At 40.0% G+C, this 26,259-nt stretch overlaps 1 protein-coding gene across 14 annotated transcripts in view; it reads left to right on the plus strand.

The window, feature by feature from the left end:
• The window catches only part of SOX5 (SRY-box transcription factor 5), a 650,695-nt gene that overhangs the window by 73,247 nt on the left and 551,189 nt on the right, over positions 1–26,259 (plus strand). For 5 of the 14 annotated variants that reach the window (XM_084509197.1, XM_084509196.1, XM_084509194.1 and 2 more), the window contains one exon: positions 6,729–6,946. The exons of 8 other annotated variants lie outside the window; for them this stretch is intronic. The gene's annotated coding sequence lies outside the window, so the exon portion shown is untranslated. Of the gene's footprint in view, positions 1–6,065; positions 6,082–6,728; positions 6,947–26,259 lie in introns of those variants that run through there. One more of the 14 variants, XM_084509195.1, reaches the window with a different exon arrangement.

A 26,259-nucleotide genomic window follows, 5' to 3' on the forward strand; every position in this document is an offset into this window, starting at 1 on the left:
GAGTATCAGCACCTCCTACGTAACGCTCGGCAGCATGCAGAAGTAGACTAGTCTGGTCACTTATGGAGGCCCATTTAAAACCAGTAGGATTACTCAGGTGAGTGACAAGGCTTTAAGAACAGATTTTAGGGAAGTTACTTCAGAGTGCAAAATGACATTTAACCCATCTGTGTGAATATTACCAGTTGAAACAGGCCACAAAATGATTTATAAATTTTAAGATTAAAAAAAAAAAAAACACAAACAACTCTATATTTTCTTGCTCTTGAGTTGTCAGGGTTCACACTTTCAAGAGTAGGGTGTTTGTTTTTTTTAAGCATAAGAGCTAGTAGCTCAATTTCTTTGTTAAATTGGAGCTCATCCTTCTCAGTAAGTAGAGCAGAACTTTAGAGAAATGCCAATTACGAATCTCATGAGAAAATCACAATATTTGACAATGTTAGGCCTGTGTAAATGTTTATATATTTTTTCAGTACTTTTTCCCTGGAGAAAGACAGTTTTCTAGACCTCCCCTACTGTCTCACTGAATTGCGATGTATAGCTCCAGAGTGGCTGACCAAATATGGCTTATTTATCAGGAAAGTGGCAGCCTCTGACCATTGTTTTAGGAGGGTATTGCGAAAACTAAGGCAAATCACTGGAAGGTTTCTGCGCTTCACTGGAATACTTCAAGTATCTGTAAATTGAAGAATGTGGAAAACTGATGTTCCCTTCATGTTGTGTCTCTTTTTCTTCACTGAGTGCAGAAGGAGCTCATAAATACTGACCTCCTTTAGTCTGCCACATGGTCTTTTTAGATTAACCCTGATTTTTCCCAAACTGCCTGTAAAATGATGTGTTGGAGTTTGTGTACTTCATGTATGTCCCTTCAGTCTCCACGCAACATTCACCTACCTAAATGTACCTTAATGCCAGTAGCATTAAATACTTTGTATATTATACTAGGTTTTTGGGAAGACTTTGTCCTCCATTCCAAGTAGCAGATTATATTAGATAATTGAGAAAGTTTTATTTGGTTTTAATTTAAAGGGAGTCTCTTTCCCTTAGATGTCCAATTCAAACTGATAAGAATCAGGTAACCACAACTGTGGGTACTGCTATGTGAGGACGCAACTGTAAAAAAACAACATAACAAATAAAAAAGCATTTCCTTTGGTGCATCAATTGCTGCCACTTACTCTAAAATAGGTCTGCATTTCTGCATTCTAGAAAATGACAATATAGCTTTATTTAAGGGTTTTAAAATAAAATTTAAAAGATTATTTCATACATTCCGTGAAGCAAAAAAAGAGTATTTTTGTCTAAAGTTTTTGTTTTGCTCTGTTGCATAGAAGCCAGCTGGTTTGCTAGCTTGAGTGACCTCACATTCCTTAAATGTACTCATAAATCAAGCCAAGGCCATGCATTAAAAGCTGAGCTCTGACATTAATTCAAAGGAGGGAAAGTTTTATATATTGTGGGAGGAGTACAAAGCTGGACACCTAAGGCAAGATTTTTCAGTTCTTAGTCACATTTACCAAAACGGTATTGTTCTGAGAGTCTCATGGATGACTTAGAAGTCAGCTAGACTCTGTATTCCTTAAGGTGAATAAAGGTTGGAAACGCATGCCCTGAAGAACTAATAAGTATTTTAAGCAGTGCAAACATGCAGATTAAAAAAAAAATAATAAAGGAACATGGTGATAGTGAGATGATTATTTAGTATTTAATTACCTGAAAGTGTTATTCTTGTGAATGTCTCTAATAAAGGAAGTTTGGCAATATGTTCAATGAGATTGTCACAATGGAACATTTTGGTGTGATTTAGTGAAACGGATGCAAAGCATCAGGTTTGCATTAATAGGTTACCATGTCATTATATTTTTGGAAAGTAGTGATGTTTCTGGGTCACACAGGGATTTGGTGTCTGCAAATACTTCATTCTGAGAACCCAAGAAATAATGAGCAAAGTTGTGTTGATTTTAGAAGCAGAAAGACAATGACGATCAGAAACATGAAAGTAAAAGACTTATTTACTTTTTGATTTCCTCTGCTTTTTAAGACTTTTTGGATCCTTAGGGGCTTAGTAGTGGGTAACTTAATATCTACTTTACATATTATGATTTATTGTTATTTACAACAACAACTTCATACAAAATCCAAAAGAAAAAAAAAGCCTCTAATATTTCAAAAAGTTAGAGGCATAGTATTGTTGCCTCCTTATCACTACGCATGCTGAGTGAGCAAGACCTTATGCTTATTTGTACAAAGCCACTCTTTTTTTTTGTACTGGTAAGTGTGAAGGCAGATTCGATATATGCAGACCTTAAGTGAACGTCAGTAGAAGGAGTCCACAAGAATATCGATAAAGTAAAACATATTATTCTACAATTGGATACAAATCAATACCTCTCAAAACTGAAATGTTTCTACTTTGTAGAGTTACTGAAGAATTTTTAATGGCAAGTCCCATTGAAATGTTGGAATTTGAGACTATTTCAATGAGATCTGGCACTCAGAGTTCAATATATTTTAAATCTTCTGGTTAAAGAGTTTATGTATAGGGGAACACTTTACAATGAGGGGTTATTCAGAAGGGCCAGTTTAAGGCTGTCTTCATCTGTTTCTTTCTTAGTAGGGAAGGACGTGGGTAGAGCATGATTCAGACATAATTTTTAGTTTAGCTGCTCTGAATTATTCCCTGAATAAGTTTTTTTCTCTCCACTGGTTATAAGTAAGCAAAGAAGATTGACTTTCCTGGTGCTTGAAGTTACTTTTGTGAACAAACTCCTCATTATTGTTGATTTCTGAGTGATTTTTTACATGAAGAATAGAAGTCTCCACCTCTTGCAGTAAAAAAAACACAGTAACAACAAAGTTGAAGTCTTCCTTCTTCCGGTATTGTTTGGCCTGTATCAAGATGTTATCCTTTTTCTGTACTTACTAAACACTTTCAACGTAGTCCTTATCAAATGTCTTCTATAGTCATTTCCAAGTAATTGTTTCACATTCAAAATAGAACAGAGCTGAGTATACTTGAAACAATTCTAAATGTTATCAGTTCCTTCGACAGATAGGTTAAACTCTACAACAGAGTTTATATTGGCAGGTAAACGTCCTCTCATGTGGATAATAAGTTGGGAGATAAAATGTACTGGCATAAATAAGACAAATCATTACCACTAATATTTAAATACATTATTATTGAGAAAATTATTTTTACAGACTCTGAACCAAATAATTTTTCAATAGGGTTTGGCATTTGAGTAAAGATATTGTGACAGGAACCACATAGTGGAGTAGGACCTGATTGCGTTAAGTACTGTCCAAAACGTTTACTGCCCTAGGCCAAGCCACACTGAATTGGCAAAAGTGGTCTAAAATGGCTGGCACCAGAAGTTTCTTTCTGCCTTTTGCACCCTGATAATTTGTACTTTAAGTTGTGCCATTGCAGCTGCTTGTAAACTGCAGCCAGGAGCAGTCTTCATAGAGTGACTTCACTAATGAAACCTTACATGGTATGGAACTTGAACGTATCTTGAAGATTAAGAAAAACAAACAAACAAACAAAAAACAGCAACAACAACAAAAACAAGCAAACAAGCAAAAACCACCACCAACAAAAAGAAACAGGATATAGATAAGGAGATAAGGAGATACAGCAAATGCAGGGAAAAAAAAAAAAAAGATATAATATTAGTCAGCATTAGTTGCTCACATATTAGCATTTTAATTTGGAGCAGTGGTGTGGTTTCGAAGAAAATCTCCCTAGTTGTCTTTACTTACCCTGTCAGCATGGTTTGAAGAAGGGTTTTGGGTTGTGTTGAAATAGATACTGCTGGAGGAAAATAAAGTGGAAGCTCTTTTCCAGAAACATACCCAAGTTGCTCTAGGCACTGATAGAAATACAGGGGTCTAAACCAGTCCCTTGAAACTAATTTGAACTGTAGGCATGGTGAGGACATTTAGTACAGATGAAAGGGATGAATCTAATCCCTGAGCCACAGATAATACAGATATAGACACCCTAACATCAACTGCTATGATCTGCTTTTCTACCTCTGTTGCACCAAATTGCTTGCTAATGTGGACATATCTAAAATAGGCAAATATCTTAGTGCACCAGCTGCCCAGCAGTCAATATATCCTTTGTAGACATCAAGGCAAGGAAGGAGCCTTGCCAGAAGATTTGTAGGAGGACAGTGAGGTAGCCTTAATTAATATAATTTAGTTAATTCATCTTGATAGCACACAAGAAGAAAATATTGTCACCCATTTAGGCATGAAGGGAATTGGTCTAAGAGACGGTATGTCTTAACCAGTTTGACATACACAGACTGGAATTAGATCTAGGAGTTCTGAGTGTCCAGCACTCCACTTACTCTTAATTTTCTTGCTACCCTTTCTAAATGGTGGGCATAGACCTTCTTTATTTGTTTGCAACCGAGTTATTAAAGTAACTGGAAATTGATTAGCCATGTCCACATAACTTCTCTCTCACTCTCAAGTGAGTCATTCCCTCACTTCTCTTAGCTGCTTTCTTCAGACTTTTTGTTTCTGCCTGTGCCTCAATTTTTCACACCTTATTTAGACTTGTGTTTACTCTAACTCTACTGTTTCAAGTTTCCTACCTCCTTGAGACCACAAAGCACTTCAAGAAAGGATTTCCATGTATTATATTTTGTTCTGAAAGTCTTATCTCATAGAGACATATTTGCCATTTTCTTTCTTTTTTTTTTTTTTTCTATATATATATAAAATCATGTTTCAAAGCCATTACATATGCAGCATTCTGCTTCATAGCCTGGGTTAAGATCTCTTTCTAAAACTGCAGACAATAAAGCATTTTTCCTAAGAAAAGTTAACAATGTGATAAATACTGATGCAGTGCTTCAACCCAGTTAATTATTTCTTTTTTTTTCATTGTTTATCATCGTTTTGTCAACTTTCCATATCATTCCCCACAATCCTTTGTGCTAGACTTTCTTTGAAAATTTCTTTCCTCTGAACTTACCATGAACTTGTCTGTAAAATACGACCATAAAATGCCACTGAAAAAAAACAAAACAAAATCTTCTATTCACTAATAAAAGAACACCACCCAGTTTTTCTCTCATCCCTCACTAAATACAAAAAGAAAAAAAGAAAAAGGCAGAATTCATACAGAAAAGCCGTTTTTAATTGCAGGTGTGAAGCAGAATATGAAGGCTGAGTAGAAAACAAGTCATCACGCATATGAGGATAAAGTCTAAGCCAGTACGGAGTTTGTACTTTGTTCCTTTTCTTCTCACTGTGCTGATGGCTATTGAGCCAGTAGTGTTATCAGTGTTGGGATTAAACTTCATGCAACTGAGGGGGAGGAGGAGGATTGTGTTCTTCGAGATGTTCTGTGGGAGGAGAAGGATTATGCATGTTCCTTATGTAATGAGGAAGAGGCTGGAGAACTTGAATGTGTACAAGGAGGAGGTGGGAGGATTATCTTTTGATGTGAAGGAGAGGGAGCGGCTGTGGTTGTGATCCTTGAAGGAAACATCAGAAATAAATTACCTTCTTGTACCTTCTTGGGGGGCTTTTTTTTTTTTTTTTTTTTTTTTTTTTCCTCCTGACATGGAAGAAACTTGGATTATATTGGGGGTGGGAAGGCCACTGTGCCATTGCATTAGCTGAAGGATTACAACACAGACCTGGGAGAGTTGTGACCCAAGTCAGCCAAGTTACGTGAAGCACTAATCTCTGAGGATGGGATGTCCTTGTTGTCCTCCAGAGGACCAAAGGAGTGGACAGAGAAGTCTCAAAGGCAGGGTTTAGGTGATACCTTCTGATGATGGATTGGCCAGCTAATAGTGTGCAGAGTAGAGGTTTCTCCAGAGCCCTCTATACATGCTACCCTTTCCCAGGTCCTGCACTGAAATACTTCTGGTCTGTAGGCTGCGGGGCCCTTTGCTGGACTCAATAAATGTCATTGACTGCACTTAAAGAGGAAGACGGGGAGGTGGAACCAAGTCACCAAGAGATCAAACAATTGGAATTTTGGAAGGACAAGGTCATAAGAGTGAGGCTCCTCCTGGTCATCTGAGATGAGGTTTGATGTGTGAGATGGAGGTGAGGTGACATTAGTAGCAAGTCCTTCCAAACACCCTCAGCTTTCTTCATGTACATGTTTCAAAGCCACCCGTGACCCAGCGGCTGGCATGGTGGTCCCTGCATCCCCCAGAGCTGTGCCACAGCCACCCAGTCTGCCCCTGCATGCTGCTTTCTGTGCACACTGTTGGAGCAGTCGGTGCCATAGTTTTGGCCTAGGCTCAACAGTCTTTATACCAACATGGCTTAGAAGTAGTTTGGCAGTTACCGCAGGCAGGCCAGACACTGCTCCTGGTGAGAATGCCATGTTCAGGGGCAGGAAGGAGCATTTAGCCACAAGGCCACTAACCAAAGAGCAGCCCTGGCCCCTATTTGCTGGTCAGGGTGGGGCCAGATGGCTGCAGATGTCTGCTCCAGCTGATATGTCCCTGATGGCTTTGCTCCTTCCCTCCTTGATTGTGTGAAGACCTGTTTGGGGGAGTGCAGGGGCCTGAACCACCCTGCAGACCTTGAGGAGACCTCTCAGTGGCTGTGGGGTGGGAGTGGGCATCCAAGGCTCAGGCAGATGTCCAGAGGGTCCTGGGAAGCAGTATGGGGACATGGGGTGGGCATTTTGGTTTTAACTCTTCACCTACCAACAAAAAGCCTGTCCTGACTTCATTTCAAAGGACAAGTAGAAGCTGAAGCGCGTCCATCCCAGAACAACTGTGAATTAAGTCTCTACAATCAATGACAATTCTGGCATTGGAAACTGGGGCAGAAGCTACTTTTTCCAAGTGATCGAGTTACCACAGTGTAAAGATTTTCCAAGGCAGTTGCAATAGCCTGAGAGCATCCCCACAGGAAGTTACGGCTCAGTTGGCACATGGTAAACCATGAAGCTGTGGTAAGTTTGTCTCACCATCATGTCTGCAAATGCTTGGGAGGTGCCTTTATCCGGGGCATATTAACATTCATTTTCTCCAATGCTGGGTTTAAGCTTACTACAGCTGAGTGAAGAAGGCGAAGATAGTCTGAAAGACTACCCCCAGGAACTAAGGAACAATAAATCAGAGCTTGGATGCTTTTATATTCTCTTTATTTTTTGCCAAATACTACTTAGACTATAATAACACCTAATTATGAAATTCAGCTTTTTACATAGTGCTTTTTACTCACAGATTTCAAAGTACTTTATCAAAGAGGTAAGTTACTATTATTGCTATTTTATGGGTGGAGAAATGACAACAAAAGTGGTTAAGATCACTCACCCAAACAAAGATCAAGCTGAAATAATATATGTGTATGTTTTTATTCCGTGTCCATTGAATCCTGATATCATTTTTATAAACAAGAAATTTTGAAGAGTTCTTAGTAAAGGATTAGGTTCAGGATTTGCTAGTTGATTGGGGGATCAGAGCTGAACCTACAGATCTCCAAGATTCAGAGTTCAAATGTAGATTCACAGGGGAGATAAGCCTATCACCTTGTCAGATCTGCCCTGTCCTCTCTCCTGCTTCAGGAAACATGCCTGTGGGAGCATATGCCACATGTGGTTGAACAGTTTCTCCCTTTTTATTGTACTAGGCTCTGGTTTCAGCATGAGAATAGATGGTGGAGGTAGGAACACTGCTTAGGCCTACTCCCACTTCCTGATTTGGTCTGGATTACTTAGTAAATCTCAATGCTGTATATACTTTATAATGCTATGTGTGGAAGACTAAGACTGCTACATGTAGAAGCCCCCAAACAAAGTTCTAAGAGAAGTATATTATAAAAGGAAGCATTTTCAATGATTCCAAGTGTCTGATTTTATGTATGGACCAAGGTTTGGAATGAATTTTTATTTTCTGCATAAAAACAATAATACTTATGGTTAACAAGTTGTGGAAAATATCTATTTAAAGGCTGGGAGAATGTACCCTATTGACTTTTTGAAGCAGCTATTATATTTTCTTTAAGGAGGTGGAATTATTTTTTGAGAGCTATCAAAAAGAAATATTATTTAATGCATGATTTATGTAATTCAGAGAAGGTGCCATAAGAAGTCAGGTGCAAGGTGAGGTCAGTGGTAGGACAGAGAGATGAGAAAGCCCACCATACACTTTATAATGGCTGTAGATTGACAGTAGCTTTTGTTTTCTAGTGCCATTGCTTTCTTCCATCATGATAATTTTCATGATAATAATCCATATGCACTACTGGAAAAAAAAAGAGGTTTCAATATACAGTAGTTAATTACTATATTACAAGCTCTAATTAAATTCTTGGAGATTCTGCACAGTATGATGTCCATGCCAAGAGGGACATATCCCATCCTTAAGTGAATACATGTTCTTGTCAAGTTAACTTATCTGCATTTTACTCACATGAAATATTCCTCATCTCTTGCTTCTTGACACACGTGACTGATAAATGTTTTAAAGGCACATTTAACATTGATATTTTTGTGATATGAAATGACAATGACTTCAATAATTCCCAGACTTATTTTATATAAAGTGACACATTATATGATGGCAGACTCCCCAGACTCTACCATAAGCAACACACTGGTAAGAATATACGTCCATGACTTGGTCTTCATGTGATGCAGACCTACATTTCTAGTATTCTTGCCACATATCAGCAGCTAAATGTAAAGAGTGTTGATATTAAACACATCTCACAAATGGCATGGACATTCAAAAAAGTCAGAGCTCATGTTCCTCTATCAGCATTCAGTTTTCTTTGAAACATTTAAGGAAGAAGGATTTTTCTTCCTTGTAATGAAGTCCTCTGAAAAGGGAGATACAGTAGAAAGATACCCAGATCATTATCAAGTCATTTGCAGTTTTAAATGAAGTGCTAAATAGGATTTTATGAATTCTTCTATACTTTTTATCACAGATCTGTCAGGGTCATAGGTAGCTTTATTTTATTCAGATTTCTAGATAAAGATTTAAGTTCCTGTTATGTGTGCGGACAAATCTATCTCAAACAATTTTGCACTTGAGTGAACTTTTGTATTCACAAACCAATAATTTTGTTTTCACATTGACATAGATGGGAGCGATCATTCTACTTGACCTTAGAGTTCTGTTAGATCAGGTATCTCCAGGAACTATGTTTGTGTGTAGTTTAATGACAGCGAAATTCAGCCAAATGAGCTTTGTATTGGCCTTATTATTCATTTGATACTAAACCTTTATATTATAGCATGTCAGCACTTATTCTGACTTTGGCCCTGATTCAACTTAGTACTTAAACACCTGGCTACCTTTAAGGACTTCAGTGAGCTCTTGAGCTCTTATTCAGATGTTTAAAGCTAGGCTCTTGCTGAATATGGGCCTATTTATGTTGCAATTAAGTACTAATACAATATTTTAAAAGTATGTTATATTGGCAGCAAGCAAATGGACTCATGTATGGTAGCAACATCTATATCATAAACTGCATCTTAATTTAGAAACATGACAGAGCACTGCAGAGCAGCCAGATATCAAGTCTTGATTATACCCATGATAGAAGGAAAGAAATAGTTCCTGCACGTACCTTAGTATATCCCAGGCTTGGTTAAAAATGTAGTCATGTGCTTCAATGCTTTGTTTTGACTTGTTACATGAATCGGAAGTAAGCTTTGGGGTTATATTGCTGCTGAAAGTTGCCAGAAATTGCTTTGTACAGTTTATGATGGTGCATAGTTCTGACCAAAGCATCACCAAGAATTGTATAGAGTCTGTGATTTGAGATTGGTTTGGTTATTTATTTAAATGAGTCAGTCTTCCTTTTCCTGTACTGATACCTGTGCAGGTTCTGGTTTATTTCAGTATTTTTTTCTATATGGCACAGTTCAAAAGAGACAAGTTATACCTCTGAAGTTCATATGGATGACAGTCTTATTACAAAATATATTGCCTTCTAAGCTGATGAGAGTAGGCCAAATAGGCTTACCTTATGACTGTGAGTCAATAAGTGGCAGTTCTGTCATGATCAAGTGAAGGAGACTTTGGCTTGTTTTAATATATGCAGCATTCATGCAGTAAAATGTCCTCATAGGTGTGGGAAAGGTATCACAGAAATCTCTTACAAACCAGTGAAAATTTAGCTAAGGATACGGGACTTGTGCCCATAGCTTTGCATGGACAAATGTTTTAAAGAATTGAATGTGTGTTTTTTTTCCAAGGAATATACTTTTTGCCTTTTTCTTCAGTAGAGCAAGGATTTTTGAGAAATAAATTGTTCTCTTCTGTTCATCAGATTCACTTCTTAGTTTTCATTGAACATAAAAGGCTTACATCATTTCTGTTTCTGTTGGGTCAAGCTGAAAGCTAGTCAAGTCAAGAGGTTTACCCTGATTTAAATGCCAGCACGTTGATTTGTGAAAGTTGAAGTGCTGGCCCATAGTATTTTTCAATAACCTTTCAAAATCAGACCTCTGTTCTTGTCTTTTTCTGATTCAAAATGAAAAGGGAAGCTTTCAGAAATTTTCACTTTAAAAAAAAGTCCGCCCTCCCAGAAATCAACTCTAACCTTGAGAGAAAGACAGCGCTCCAGAGTAGTTCATAGCCCCGAGGTTAAGGTACTCCCTTCAGACATGTGGAATTTCAGTTCAGAGCTCTGATTTGAAGCATGGGTTTGAACTCAGAGCTTGGGTGAACATCCAGCTTTCTGGCCTGTGGGGTGTTTGGGGGATGACTTTTTCTGTATCCTTCAACTGAGGTATTCCAGACTTGTGCAGTTTTGTTAGTGAAACTAGCCTGTTTCCATTAAAAGCATTTTCAATTAAAATCTATTTAACTGAAGAAGTTGGAGTAAGTACTATTGATGGGTAGATTCTGCTTAGTCTAGCAAACACAGCAGAGATAGGAGACGGAAGAGTTGCAGCGGCTGAGCAAGTATATCATTTTAGGCGGTGAGGAGCAGACTCTTACACCCATTGGGAATCCCTTGAACTGCAGTAGAAGGGGAAGATATCTACACCAGCAAACTGCCTTGCAGGGCTGTCATCTGTAAATTGAATTTTTGCTGTAGGGAAGAATCAGCACTAGAAACATATGTAACTTGTGACCTTTGATTTTATTATTTCTTGTTACACTTCATAGCCTTTTTTGTTACTGATTTTATTTGGAAGATAGTACTTTCCCTGGTTTTCCACTTCAAATGATGTAACTTCACTGCAAATGTGGTGTTGTGTCCCAGTCATCTACAGAATATCTTTTTCCTCCCTTAGAATGGAAGTTATTTGTTTGCCCTGGCAGAATGGAGTGCCACTGTCAGAATTAGAGATCCCCAGCCTGCATTCTGTTCTGCCATGGCATAAAAGAGATAAGTTCCCTTTGCTCAGAGTCATCTGTGCCAAAGAACTGTCCCGCAGAGAAAGGTGGGATGACTTGGAGGCTTCAGTGGAAGAGAACGGATTATTTTTTTCAGGCATGATCTGGAGCTTTGCTTCTTCCATGAGTCAAAGCACACTGAAAGAATTGAAAGATTTCCACTGACCTCTGTGCTCCTTAAATCAAACCCTCCATCCTGTGCTGCTGGCCTTTACAGGTGATGATAATCCTGATTTACAGCTATACATTGTGAGTTGTCTGTGGGTGGTGGTGTTTCTTTATTGTTTGTGCAGAGTCTCACATGGTGGAGATCTGGTTTTGGCTGAGGACTCTTAAGAAGTAATGAAATACAAATGACACCCAGGAGTAGTGATTTACCCTCCTGTTATAATACCTGTGAAATTGCTGGACCAAACTGGGAGCTTTGGCATAGCTGCCTTAAGTTATGACAGACTTAATCAGAAGCTTTTCCTTTCCTTTTTCATTTATTTTTCTTTTTTCCTTTCCTCCTTCACTTTCAATATTTCTTTGTTGAAATAAATTATTGCCATACTATAAACCTTTTTTAGTTTTGGTTTTTGAACCCATCGTTCCCTATTTCAAGAACAGCATTTCACTTGAGGTCCCTATTCAAAGTGAACACATATGATAAGACAAATTGTTTCAACACTTGCTTGCAAGGCCAATAAAAAGAGATGCTGTAGTGCAAATTACCCTTGCAAATGCTCTCTAAAAAGCTAATAACATTTTTCCCCTGAAAGGATAGTTCCCAGCCATAAGGAGAGTTTCTCTTTCATGTTCATTTGCCACACAGATTTATAAAATGATCCCAAATCCTTGCATAGGCTGTGAGGGATTGCAGCTTTGAACTGCTGAATTGGAAAAGCTATTAATGGAAGAGGAAAAGTTTTCAATTTCAGTCAGATTGGGTCAGGATGGTATAAGCTCAGCCCTCCAAGTTTTGGTGTAAGATGGAAGGCTGTTTCGTCTTTGTTGATAATTTTTATAGCAAGATTCACAAGGTTTTCTGTTTAAATACATGAAATGAGATGATAAGAATGTAAGGAAAAATCATTAGCATATTCGCTGCTTTTTTTTTTTTTTCTGAAAACAGTCATTTTAATTTGCTGTCTGTGGAATGTGGTATAATTGGAAAGTTATCAAAAACAGAACTATTAGGCAAGTGGTCAAAATCTTCACAAAAAAAGGTCCAAATATTCTGCACTGGAGCTTGTCTTCCATGCAGGCATGTGGGCAGCGCCAGGGATGCTCATTTCCCCTTCAGATGTGTGTGCTGGCGTGTGATATTTCCCCCTTCTGCAAAATCCAGCACAGGGTGCAGAGGCCGCCCAGCAGTTCTCATTTGCATTTAGCCCTGTTGTGACTGGGGCTGGGAGGTGGGTGCCTAGCCCCCACTATCAACAGACTGCATTTCCAACCCTACAAAAGTCCTGGAACTCTTCTACCTCGTGATGGTTTCCAGCTACACACAAATTTGCCTTTTGCAATAGCTCAGCATTTGTACAGGACTTCAGAAATCAGAACTTGGCCAAATTATTTCTCCTCAATGCCACTTTGAGAGAAGGCTTTCATAAAAATTAAACAGCAAATAACCCACGTGAAATCACATCTTGTATTTGCCACTCTTAGCGATGATGGGGTTAGCGGTACTCCAAAAAGCAGCAAACTGAACACACGTGGTTGTGCAAGGATCAGCTTCCACCAGCTTTTCCCACAGTGCCCCCTGCACGCTCAGGGAAGGTCAGAAGTGGGACTCCCTCCATGAGCAAAGTTGCTGTGTGCAGCCCTCTCCTGCCTGGCCTCCTTAGGGGCTTGGAAATGCACTGGTCGCTGAGCACTGGGCTGGAGCACCAGCTGATTTCCTGTGGGCTCCAGCCACACACCCGGAGGCGACAGCTCTCTGTTACTTCCAGTCTCTCTTGGGTTTGAAGCAGAGGTACAGAAATCTTGCCTGTAACAGGGCCCGTAGCCTCACCTTGCATACACAGAGATAAGTGACATTGGCAAAAGAGTAGCTCCTATTTCCTCTCTCTAAACAGTTTATGACATCCTTTTGAAGCGTAACATGTGTGGTGCTGTGTTCTTCTGCTGGAGCCAGTCCTATCTTCTTCCCCCACTTCCTTTCTGCTCCTAATCTGGTAACTGACCACTTATCACATTTATTATCTTTGTAATTGAAACTGAGAAAGCCTGTGGCAGGTAAACCCTGTGTCTCTGTGTGCCTGCTCTGATTTCTGCTTCCCTCAGCCCTAAAACCACAACCCTTCCCCCTCTCTCCGTAACAGCAAACCCTAAACACAAATAACTCTCAGAAGCCTGATGCTAATATATATTTGATTTTGTTTGCAAGCTTGTCTTATGACCAGCTCTCAGCGTGGGAAGAAGCAGGGAGTGGGGGAGATGGAGAGAGAGAGTTGTTGCAACATATTTTAACATATGTGCTTTAGGCCTCTTGGTGGACTCCCTCTTGGGAAGAGGGGAGGGAGCGTGCCCCTAAGCAGTTGGTTGGCTTTGCTTGTTTCTATAGCAGCCTGAATGAGAAAAATCATGTTTTAACACTAATATATTCAACCAAAAAAACCCCTAACAATTACAGGAAGAGTCTTTTTTATTATTATTGAAGAAATTGCATTAAAGATGAATGAGCGTATATTGGAATAATTATGTTTTAAGGTGTGTAACATTAAAAGGTACTGAATGGAATATCGACTGTTTTGTAGGAACAGTAATAATGAGATTTCTGTCACCTAATCTTACAATAATTGGGTTATTACTATGCAAATTAAGGTATTACTTAAAAAAAAAAAAAAGGAGGTAAGACAGATCCTTGAGGCAGCCATTTATCTATCCTTAAAGCTATGCTGTCGATTCTCTTTAGGCTGAAGATCCTTTTTTAAACAATTTGGAGATGCTAATTTCATTATTTTTTCACCTATGTTTCCTCCTACAGTGTTTTTTGTTCTCCCCTGGTAGCAGACCAGGAGTGGTGTTTTTTTTTGTATATTTTCTAGTCTCTTATGGGTTCCTTTAGGAATAATTAGATCAAATAACTATGATTATTATCTTTTTGTCCCCTCTTTTTTTTAAAAAAAAAAAAAAAATGATTTGTGTATTTTGCCAGAGAATTTTATGGCATGATCACAGGGAATATACATAAATCATTTTTATCCTTTTTTCCCTTTAGCAAAGAATTATTGAACAGCTTGTTATAATGTTCTTGATTTCCATTAGTTATGAAAGTTTACTTATTGGCCATTTTCTGGCCTTGAAAAAGAATTGAGGAGTACTCAGCATCTGCATTTCTACGGCTGAACCTCTGGTAGATTTTACTGGATCCGCCAGAGGCCTGGTGGCATTTGCTCTGTCCCTGGTTGTTAGAGGTAATATTTAAGATTGTGCTGCTGATGGGACTTTCCTTGTTTCAATGTGAGTATTAGTTTCTCTGTAATGCATAATATTCATAGAAGTTTTGTTTGTAGGAAAAAATGTGCTCATAAAGTCTTTCCGAAGTCTGTATTGCTGCACTGTGACTGTTGTGGTTAACTGAGGATTCCAACTTGCACAGTTGTGCCTAAACATGCTGCAGTCACACTTCTGATTGCAGAGCACACATCCCCTAGGAGGTGCTGAACACTGGTAACTCCCACTGACTTCAGTGCTCCCAGTTTTCAGTTTGTATCGGCTGTACAGATGTGTCACTGCACCAATCCAGAATATGACTTCTGTCAGCAAATACTCGGGAAAGCAACACAAGATTTAGCATTGGATTTCAGGTAATTATAGTGTGTTACTCCATCTCAAAGTCTTTTGTATTGCCTCCTTGGTCTTCTTTCCTGTGAAGATGTGGTGATTCTTGCATGGTGATTCTTGCTTTCTCCCTTTTTGGTTCACTGCTTTCCCACTCTATATCGGAGCCTATTTATAATTATACTTAGTTTTAACACTTGCAGATCTTTCTTGTTTTTTTTTTTTTTAACATGAGACTCCCAAGAAAGGTAGAGGAGTATGGTCAACCAGTATGGACTCAGAATTAACACCTGACTTCTTACGAGGCCGCAGCTTCCTCTGTGGATTTTCTGCAAACAGCTTTATCTCTTCTTATTTTCTGTCTTTAGTACAAGTGAGATGTAATCATACCTAAAATTTACCTACCTCATACGTAAAGTAAGCGATATTACCTCATTATTTACCTACTTATATTATGGAGTGAACATCAGCATACTGACGATACACTTATTGATTAATAAACATAAATTAATCAGGGCTTTTATGGTGATTGGTTTCATGAATTAATAGCATGTTTATTAATGATGCTGCATAATTTTACAAAAATGCACTTTGATAACCCTCTATGTCTTGCAGTGCTAAAGTATTTCATATTACTTGTGGCCTTCTATACAGAAATAAAAGCAGCAGCAGTGAGTTACTGCCTATGAGAGGGGAGGGCATTTATGCAATACAAGTTACTGCCAGTCCATATCTCACACCATCATAACTCCCCCAAGGCATATGCTACCAGTATCATTTGTAAAGGGGAAAGCTTGGTGAAAGCTAGGAAATTCTATAATGTCCCTGGAGATAAAAACAACTGACTACATATGCATTAACAGTGATGTGGGGTCACGCTTACATGTTTCATGGTACCTGCCATCCATCCAAGAGGAAGCAGTTAAGCTATTTGGGATTCACAAAGAGATGAAGTCTTTTTATTGACTCTTAACTGACAGTTTCTCCTGTGCTCAGTGTATTACTTCTTGCTTGATTAACAGCTCTGGAACAAACTGAGCCATTGACCTCATGGACCCCAGGTTGTTTGACTTAGTAATTAGGAAGAGCCCCTCTAGTTAGCTGGGTGTACCTGAAAAAAAGTTGGGAGCTGGGTCTACATCGGAGTTGCAACAATATCCTGTGAAAGACAATTCCCCACAATAGAGATAACAAGACATCTGGAAAAAAAGACCTGTGCAAGTTCTTCATGGAAGGGCCATGTAAAACATCCTTTTATCCCTTTGGCAAACCCTAAGACTTTACTTTACCATTGCTCCTAAGGAGGGTTGTGGTTGAACTAGTTGAAATGAAATGAAATAATACTAAACCATTTTGCAGAATTCGCAGTAAAAAAAAAAAAAAAAAAAAAAAAAAAAAATATTTGAAGCTCAAAAAAAAATGAATCTGTTTAAGATTTCAGTTTAACACATATGCGTCCTGCCCTGGTGATTGCTGGTGGTTGCCAGGAAGTTCTCAAAGAAATCTGCAAAATGTCTAGTCTGTGTAACAGACGGGAGTGCTGGAAAACTGGTGTGAAAGTCCAGGGAGTTTTAGGTTTCTTTCTCCCTTCTCTCCAGAAGGAGTTTTGGGCCATTTAGATAAGACTTGTGAAGCTTAAATTCTCTCTTTATACCCATGTGAACAAAATCTCCAAGCCTCTACTGTTTGTTCTTCTCTCACAGTTACAGGTTGAGAACAGGGTGAACTCCTCAAGAAAGCTGTGCATCACAGAACTGATGAGTGAACAAAATAAGCATTCCTTAGAAAGGAAACGAAATTTGAGCATGTTTTGGTTAGTACTGCCAGTATGTTCCATGGTGTGAAAGACCTATGGGATAACTAGTTAGATAGGAACACCTTCTGGCTCTGCCACACTGTGTGTGATACATCCTTGGAGCCCTAGCACAGGGCTGCGAGAGGAGCCAAATGGTTTGCTGGGACATCCCACCCATACAAGGCATTCAAACCTCTACATCAAGGTTGCGTTTCCTCTACGAAGTTGCTGTTACTGCTCTGACTGGGGCCTCATGCTCACAAGTCAGCAAGAGAGGGAAGGAGGGACAATTTAATTTTACGTCTGCCTCGGGTTGCCCTACACTTCAACAACTGGCTGCACCCTCACTGCTTTTAACTCCACCTCTTCCCAGTGTCCTTCTGCAAACCACCACCTACCTCTGCAAGCCTGGGGAAAACTGAGGGCAAGGAAAGCAGTTACAAACTCCTGAGTGGGCTAAGTGCTGATACCTGAGCTAGATGAGACTGAACCTCCAGAGTGGGTGGGGAATCACGAAAAGCTTGCCCTATGGCAAGTGAGCTCTTTGAGGGGGTGTGTGCCCTGGGGAGTTGGGAGGGGAATATGCAAGGCAGCATAGAAGAAGGCTTCAGGACCTATGCAGGTAGTTCCGTTTATTGCTATTTCTTGTTTTAATTTACTGTTGTTCTCTTAAGGCTGTTGTATACCATTTGATGACCATCACTGCTAGGAGATGCAAACATGGTGTTGGTGTGTAACAGTCTGAACTTGTTGGCAGTTTCAGCTTTCACGCGGAATGGGTGGCATCTCATTGTTTTTATGTTAAAACCCGTGATGAGTTTTTCTAAATCAGTTGTTGAGGAGTCCACATACCAAGCATAGAACTTTATGGTCTTTTCTAATACCTTTAACTGGAGCTCTCCAGCGATTCTATTAGGTATTTTATAGTCTCTCTTTTAAAGGCAAGTGCAAAAAAAAATGCTGTCCCATCAATGTCTGAAGTCACTGCTGTTGAGTCTTCAGTAACAGACGGAAAAAGGTTTTAACAGTTGTAAGATGAAGCAAAAGTGGCTGAAATGTGTGTTTAGATAGAACAAGATTGGTTGGGAATGAGATGTGGGAGTCATCAGCACAGAGGTGGTGAATTGAAGCCATCATTCCTCAATGATGTGAAAATACAGAACTATAATGCATATAATTGCTCAGGTACTACAGGGACATTAAAAATACACAGTATTTTATGTAGCATAGCAATTTATAAGAATGTAGTTGCAGTTAGTGTGAGGGTAGTGGGGAAACCCTGTAATTATATGGGACATGGTGTTAATAGTAAGCTGAGATTCAAGTTTAAGTAATTCATTTTTGCTTTACTTTTTGCTGGCTTTCCTCTCTTGTCTCCCTTTAATATTTCTCGTTTTAAACTCTGTCGCCCTTTCCCTTCTCACTTACTAGTAGGTGATTTCACCCTCTTGTGTGATGACAGGCAGATGGCTCTCTCTGCAAATAATATTTAATGCTATTCTATTACTTGGCCGCTGAGCAGTGTTGCAGCAGTAGGGCAGTTGAACTCACTGTGTGAGAAGTGTTAGCACAGTTGGCCTCTTCTGGTGTAAGGTTTGTGATTCCAGGCTTGCTTATCATCATGCTTTTTCCCAGGGGACTGTGCAAAACACTTGCTGAGGCACCAGGTCAGCTGTTAAAAGCTAATTCTCAAATGGGTTCAGCTCTCAGTCCATATGTGGATAACCTATAAGTGGGAGTAATTTAGACATTTAACCAGACAAAAATCCATGCTGCAAAACAAATGAAGATGTTATTATAGATTCATGATGCATTGTTTTTATGTGTAGTCAAGGATGATAATACTGATACATCTCAAAGGAAAGAGATATGTAAAGGCGTATAAGTATTTGTAGAATTAACCCGAGTAAATAAAATGTTATTTTATTCTCAGTGTCCGATTGAAAATATTTATGGATGATATGGGATAATGTCCTTACAACTAAAGCTCTGGAAAGCTTCATGAATGAAATGTAATCTCTCAACCTCAAATTTGTCGGAATTGGACAAAGTATGAGGAATGACTCCAGGGATAGTGGTGAGAGTGAAAATTAGAATTAGCATTGTAAGTATAGTGATTTTTTAAGCCCCAGGTCTGTTCGTTGGTTGGGGCTTTTGTCCTTCTCCCCACTTCATGAAACTGATTCCTTCTTCTAAGTGTTCATGCAAAACTTATTTCAGTTTCACGCTGCATAGTTTCATGTCCCTTTAGTTCCCCTTAGCATTCAGGCTGTGAATAAAACCCAAACCCCCAAGTGAAACTCAGCTGAAACCACTATGTTTTGCATAGTTTCCACCAAAAACCATAAATTGACCTTAGTTCACTCTAAATTTGGCCTGGATACACCTAAATGTTGCTGAAGCCTTAATGAAATTTTCTGTAGAACTGCTCCTGTATGCCTTAAATTTCCTTACACCTTGATATACTGCTTTAAAGCTTGACTATAGTTGCACAATTCTGGGACTGCTCTTCAGGATCTCTGATTTTAGGAGCATAAGATTTTGTTTCTGACCGACAAAATTGCTTAAGCTCACCTGGAACATCTGTTTGAAGTGCATCTTTCTTTCTTGCATGGCTTACTAAGAAATACAATAAATAGAAAAACACACCACGCCATCTTTCTGTGGCTGGAATGGGGCTAACCACAGGTTGTTTAAAATAACCCTCTCTCTGGGCATAGGCATGTTAGTATTATTATTATTTTATTTATTTATTTTTTTTAACATGGGAGGAACCTGAGGGACATAGCATGACTGTTGAAGGGGTTAATAGTATCAGCAGTACTACAATCTCCTGGGAGTTCACTTTCTCAATTTGAAAAGTGAGAATCACTCTTGCAGTATCTGATTTTGAACTCCCCATCTTCCCATAAAGTGCATCTTTCAACTGTTGCCAGACTGCAGGTCGTTTTGGATAACTACTCTAAGAGAAGCATGAACAAAGATGCACTCTCTGCCTGTATAACCAGTTACTGCTGTATTTCTCACAAGCTATGTGAAGTGCTTTGAATCCACAAAGATCCAGACCTTTACCTTTAAACAGCTTCCAGAGTTTTCCCCCATTGACCCTGCTGCTGGGCCCAGGAGTCACACTGCTGCTTGTGAGCTGAGCTTTCTTGATTTAATTTTGGTTAGGCTTGTGACCCCAGTTGTCAAGGCCTCTACCTCTGAATTGGGAGCCACTGGCTCAGGCAATTTGCGTTGTGTTCTGGCAAATTGCCATTTGGGTAATTACATACTGTTTACTTTTGATATCTTCTCTGACTTCAAATCTGGGAGTAATTCCACTTCATTTCTTGTTGTGAAGTGGTGCTGTTGCTGGGCTGTTATGGTCTATTTTAGAAGAGGGCTGCCTCTGAATAGTGGTGGGGGGAAGCGATGCCTGTTCATAATCTGTAAATGATTGCTGTGTGCTTTGGATTGCAGGGAAGTCAGCCTATGTGTCTGTGGATGCATATGTTCATGTACGCATGTTTATATATAGTTGTTGGACTTGGCCAAGCAACAGTCTTAATGAAGCTGATAACTTCATGGTGTAACAGCTATGATCTTTGTTAAAGATCAGTGAATTCAGATGGGGAGCTTCTCCTGTTGCATCTCCACGTACTGCTGTGGGATGCTCTGCAGGGTCACAAGATCCCTAGTTAGTCTGTAAACGGGAAACTTAATTTGTGATATATATTTCAGGTTGCTTTTATCCATTTTTCTTTCAGTAAATGTTAGTCTAATTTATTTCTTCACAGTGTCTTTCTGAGCAGTGGGGGTACCATGCATTCCCTGGTGTCCCATTTTCTTTGCTTTGGGCAAAATGACTTTACCAATGTTCCTGGGGGATCTCTTGGCAGCAGTTCAGTAGACGACAGTATTATAGTCCAAACTCAAAACCTTAATCTCAGCCTGCTCCTTATATAGGGAATTAGTACCATTTTTATTTGAACTTTCTTAGAAGGTTTTCCTCCACGGTTTTCTTCAAGGCAGAGAAACAACTTACAAAGCAGTTTGGATTTGAGGTTTAGGAAGGGTGAATATTGTATTTGACTCTTGCAAAACATCAGTATATAGGCCTTGACCAATATTTGATACTAGGTAGAAAAAACAGCCTAAATCAGTACTGAAATCTTTCTCCTGACCCATTTGCCACTATTATATTAATAACTGTCATTTATGTAACATCTTTCATCACAGTGAATATCCAAGCAATTTACAAACACGTGCCTTGATTCCTCAGAGAAATCTGCAGTTAGTCAGGTTTAAATTTGTCTGGGGTCACCGAGGTTAATAACTCAATTCCTTCAAAAGGTGCCGCGGTTTTAATGACCACAGCCCTTAGGACCTCTGAGACTCTCATACCGAACCGAACACCTCTGTCTGCAGCACTGTGTGGCCACGCTGCCTGACTCCATGCAACCCAGTGGGAAGAGTGTGACCTACTGAATTAGCCATGCTTTCTGCAAGAGCTCCCCTCCCACCCCCCGCAGTGACCATCCATCTCCACAGTGACCCATCCTGATGCTCCTTTCAGAGATGTGGGTGGGTCAGGTATCATGGTAATTGGATCTGTTTTTTTTTTTTTTTTTTTTTTTTTTTGTGTGTGTTTTGCTTTCAGTTAAAAAAAAAAAAATGAGAGGAGAGGGGAAAATATGGAACCATGGGAACCATGCTACTTCCTAAACTGAGTTTTGGACGTGACTTACCTGTTGAGCTTTATTCTAATAGTTCAAAGAAGTGATGATTTTAAACTAGCAGAAGGACCGAGGGCATTTATGAGCCATGGTGATTTTGAAAATAGACATTTATGCAGATGAGCATAATGTGTGCGTGCTGCAATTCAGCAGTGCTGAACTCCAGATGTCAAGCACTTCACTGTTCCCAGTGCATAGGTCTAAAATATGTTTGTGCATAAAATAAACTTGGTTTTCCAACCACTCACATTGAGACTGATTATAAGAGCTGAACTACATCTGTGTGCTACTTGCGTGACTTCTTGTTCAGAAAAGTATCAAAAAAAATTGCTAAAAGGAGTATTTCGTTCACTGCTGCTGAGGTTAGCTTTAAAGAAATAGAGCTTGTTATAGTGTGTAGGACTTCATTGTTTCATCGTGATGGATGTATATTATATTTGAAGCAATTCAGACCCTTAGGTATAACATCCAAGGATCTTCTAGAATTGGGCCTTAACTTTAAGCAGAGAGTATTGGAGTCAGGTAAGTATACTTTTCAAGATAGCAAATATACTCTCCAAGATAGCAAATTGAGGGAGGGAAAAAAATGCTCAGAATTAAACTGTTTGTACAATTACATTCAAGATATCATGTTTAATGTTTATGTTCTCCTATTAACTTACTATTAGCTGCATTCATGAGCCATTTGTAGATAGCTGCATATTTATTCAGATAACTAGTGAAGCAGACATGCAATTGATGAGATTTTGACTCTGTTGAAATCATTACAATGAAGCTGGCACTTCATCCTATATATGCAAGTAGAGAGTATTAGTGTAAGTGCTCTTACAGAATATTCTCATATGAACTATGCTGTAAAATGTCATAGTAAAATGTAGCTGCAAGGCTATTTGAAATTAGTCATTTAGGTAATATAAATATTACTTTACAGGGTTTATCCATTTATCAGTACTTCCCAATTCTGTTGTATCCTAAGAACTACCTTTGTTGTAGATAAAGACAAATATCTATGTACAATCTAGTATCCTGGGGTGTGTGGGTAAGATATTAAATTGTGACCTCTGCTCTTCTCCAGAGTGAAATTACTTTGTTGGCTGTCTTCTGTCGGTATAGCTGTAGTTTGCATTACTACAGATACTTTTAATAGATGCAATTTTTATTTGGGCAATTTAGCACAAAAACACAGATCAAAGGGAGAAATTGGTATAGTGCTTGTCACTGTGATTGTAAGAAAACTTGTCACCTGTGCCTAAGCTGTTGTCTTAAAATAACAAAGAACGTCATTAAAAACAAAATGTTATTACCCTCAATATTGCGGTTACATAATAGTACTACTTTTTACAGCTCTCACAGTATTTTGGGCTGCTACCGATACTTTTACCGAGAACACCGTGCCTCTTGATCCTAGTTCTGTGCTGCTCTGAGTAACCTTGGCCCACTGGTGGGAGCTGCTGGTGCTGAGCTCTTGGGAGCACCCAGCCCTTTCGTGGCGCAGAGCTTGATCTGCAAGAGTGCATCGTGAAACACTGCTGGGCCTTTCTATAAACAGCCTTGCAGGAAGCCAAGCCAAGGGAAGACTAGTTGATCGATGCCTCTCTCCGGTTTTGAGGCACGAGGCACTACCTGCTTGAGGGCTTGCTGTTTCTCCTGTAAGAACCGTTCACCATCGCAAAGCGCTGAAGGCGGTGCTTGGCCCAGCGCAGCGGTAGCACTGCGGCCAAGGCATTTACAAAGTAGGTTTCTGAATAGCTGCAGGCAAGCTGCCCTATGGCAGCAGTCTGAAGCCTTGGGCTGCAGTGCTCTAGATAGCCATGGACTGCCTGCACGCATCAGTAACAGCTGAACACTTGGAGCAGTGTTAGCCATTGCTTTCCCTTCCTTACCTAGGCATAGCGTTGACTTTGGCATGATCTTTGCTATCGTTAGTTTTGGGGGGGTGGGAGTAATTCTCCAGAAGTGAAGTTCATAAAATGCCTGGGGTTAACTCAAGGTTAGAAGGACTCCCAAAGGTGTGAGGGATTAAGTGCCGAACTATGGTTAATGGGAGCTGTGTTCTTGCCTGCAGGAAGTACTTGGAATACCCTTGACCATGGCTAAGTATTGTTTCTCTTCTCTATGAAGTGGTGGGAGTCTGAAGAGTTAATTTTCGTTTTCCTTAAAGTTGACTAATTGGAGAAAACACAGCAAATATCATTGTGCTGACCTTTGAAATTTGCCTGACCGTTCTGGGGCCTCAGTTTTGTCTGTGGGCAGAGCGGAGGGACAGAGAGCGAGCAGTTGTTGTGCAGGCACCAGCAAGGGTTAATCAGCCTTGCCAGCGTGAACAATGGAGACGGGGGCAGCTTTAAACGAAATGAGCTGAATATTTCATTCGGCCACTCAGCTGCCTGCTCCAATTGCCTCCTTTGCTAAAACGAGAGCTTAATCTAAAGTGACAACAACATCAGTTTCTATGTGCTCCAGTCACACAGAACATGACTTCCTTAACATAAACACTATTTACATGGACCGTCTGGATATAGCAGGGAATCAGGAGCGTGCCCAGCTAAGACAGAGGCTACAATGAAGGACGAATAACAGGCAGCTGAGAATTAACATCAGCAAATGAAAGCCTGACCCTCAGAGGGCATGTCCCTGTTACATTTTAAAGCTAGAAAGCCTTGCACCGGTAACCTTACTTCCAGTAAAGACTATATAATTTAAAAGAAAATAGTACCTTTTCAGCTTAGATACTTAACCAAATGCATTATGTCTGACCCGTTTTCCTACTCCATATGACACAAGACGGAGGACCCCCAGCTGCAATTACTGGTCTTTCAAACAGCTGTAACTGATAAGCCAGCCTCCCCTTTCCTTCTGCTCCCATCTCAAAGCAGCTCCCTTCTTTTTTGTGTGAAGGGGGAGATGGTGCCGAGATGCATCAGGGCTCCCAGCCCAGCACCCACCCTGTGGCCTCACTGCCACCTGAAGAAGCTGTCTCTGGACCCCTGGTGCTGTGCTGCTCCTGGAAGAGGAGGCTGTGCCTTGGCTTGTGTTAACAAGAGAGGGGACAAGCAGTGTTTGCAACCTGTCTTCTTCCCGTGGGCACATCAAGGTCCAGCTCTCTGGAGAGGGAAATGCTCACATCAATGCCCCGCTTGGCTGGGGTGCTCTGCCCAAAGGGAGGGCTCGTCCTCCTCTCTCCCTCTCGAAACTGGAAGGCTGCTCCATTTACATCAGCAGTATCCAAGCCATGATTCTTGGTGTGTGTGTTTTTTTTAAATTTTATTTTGGGGTGACTGTGAAGGGGATGGGAGGGTGGATAGAGGTGGTTGCTTTTAGTAATTTATTTATTTATTTATTAGTTTATTTTTGCTAGGCCACTTGAGGATTTAAGCGTTCACGGTCCTCTGTGTGTTGTCAAGCATTTGAAAAGAGTTTGCCTCCTTTGTAAGAACTACAGATAGTTCGCTGTGGGGAGAAGGCAGAGCAGGACAGGGTTTGCTCTAATGTGATACTTACCACTGGTGAGGCCAGGAGAGGTTAATGCAACTTCCTTCCACCCTGACATGGGTGCTGTGAGCTTGGCCTTGCTCCCAGAGGTAATTCTGCTTCTTGCACCGCCCTTGCAGTGAATGTTGGGGCTGCCCGAGCAGCGGCATGGGCATGGCCATGGCCACGAGCACCCTCACCCCCACCCCTTACCCCCAGCCTCTCTACCAACCCTGTTATACCCCTTTCCTCTTTCTGTCCCTGTTTCCCCTGTTCCCCTGGGCTCGCTCTTCATGCAGAGTCACTTGTTCAGCTGGGCAGGCAGGGTGCTGTGCAACAACAGGTCTAGGTATCAATTCCCCTTTGGGTAGGATTGGGAAATTCACTTTTCTTGACAGCTGTGTTAAGCTGACAGTCGCTCAAGCAGACGTTTTTCAGGGTGATTTTTTGCTGTTTTTACCATCCTCAAAATAGAAATTTGTCTTGGGAAAGAAATAAAAAAGGAAATGTGGGATAATTTGGTGATGTGTTGTGCTGAGCAGCATTACAGTAGGGTACCTAGATCTTAATCAGACCATGCAGGTAGTCTTGAGAAAGAGGGCAAGACTGTGTGTTCTGATGCAATTCTGTTCCCCGTGTGGACAGATATGTTCCTTCCTTTGACATTAAGGGAGGACAATAGTTCTGTCCTGCCGAAGAAGAAATTTTCTTTCCAGTCATTTGGCTATCAGGAGAATTTACAATGGTTATTGTTCCCAAAATTATTTTTTGATCTTGTTGGAACATTTGCTGTCCTGGGAGACCAAAATGTGCTGTTACGTCTATTATCACTTAATATTTACCATCTTTTAATACTGATCTTTAATTATTATAGTTTAGAAAGTTTGTGAAGTGGAGAAAATGAATATTTGCATCAAAATACAAGAGGACCAGTGAGTATAATCCCATAGCTATAGTCCTGAGCAGTTCTGTTTTTATATTAAAGAGCAATTACAGTTGCCAAGTTAAGTGGACTTCCATGGCACTACTACTTAAAAAATAAAAAATACTGTAGTTAACTTTGAGCTGCTGTAGCTTCACTTTAAAGAAGGAACACAGATCACTTATGGTGTCAATACAAGACTTAAAATAGTAGCCAAAATCTGTGCTT

The sequence above is a fragment of the Aythya ferina genome (assembly GCF_964211825.1).
Source record: "Aythya ferina genome assembly, chromosome: 1".
In the NCBI taxonomy this organism is placed as follows: Eukaryota; Metazoa; Chordata; class Aves; order Anseriformes; family Anatidae; genus Aythya; species Aythya ferina.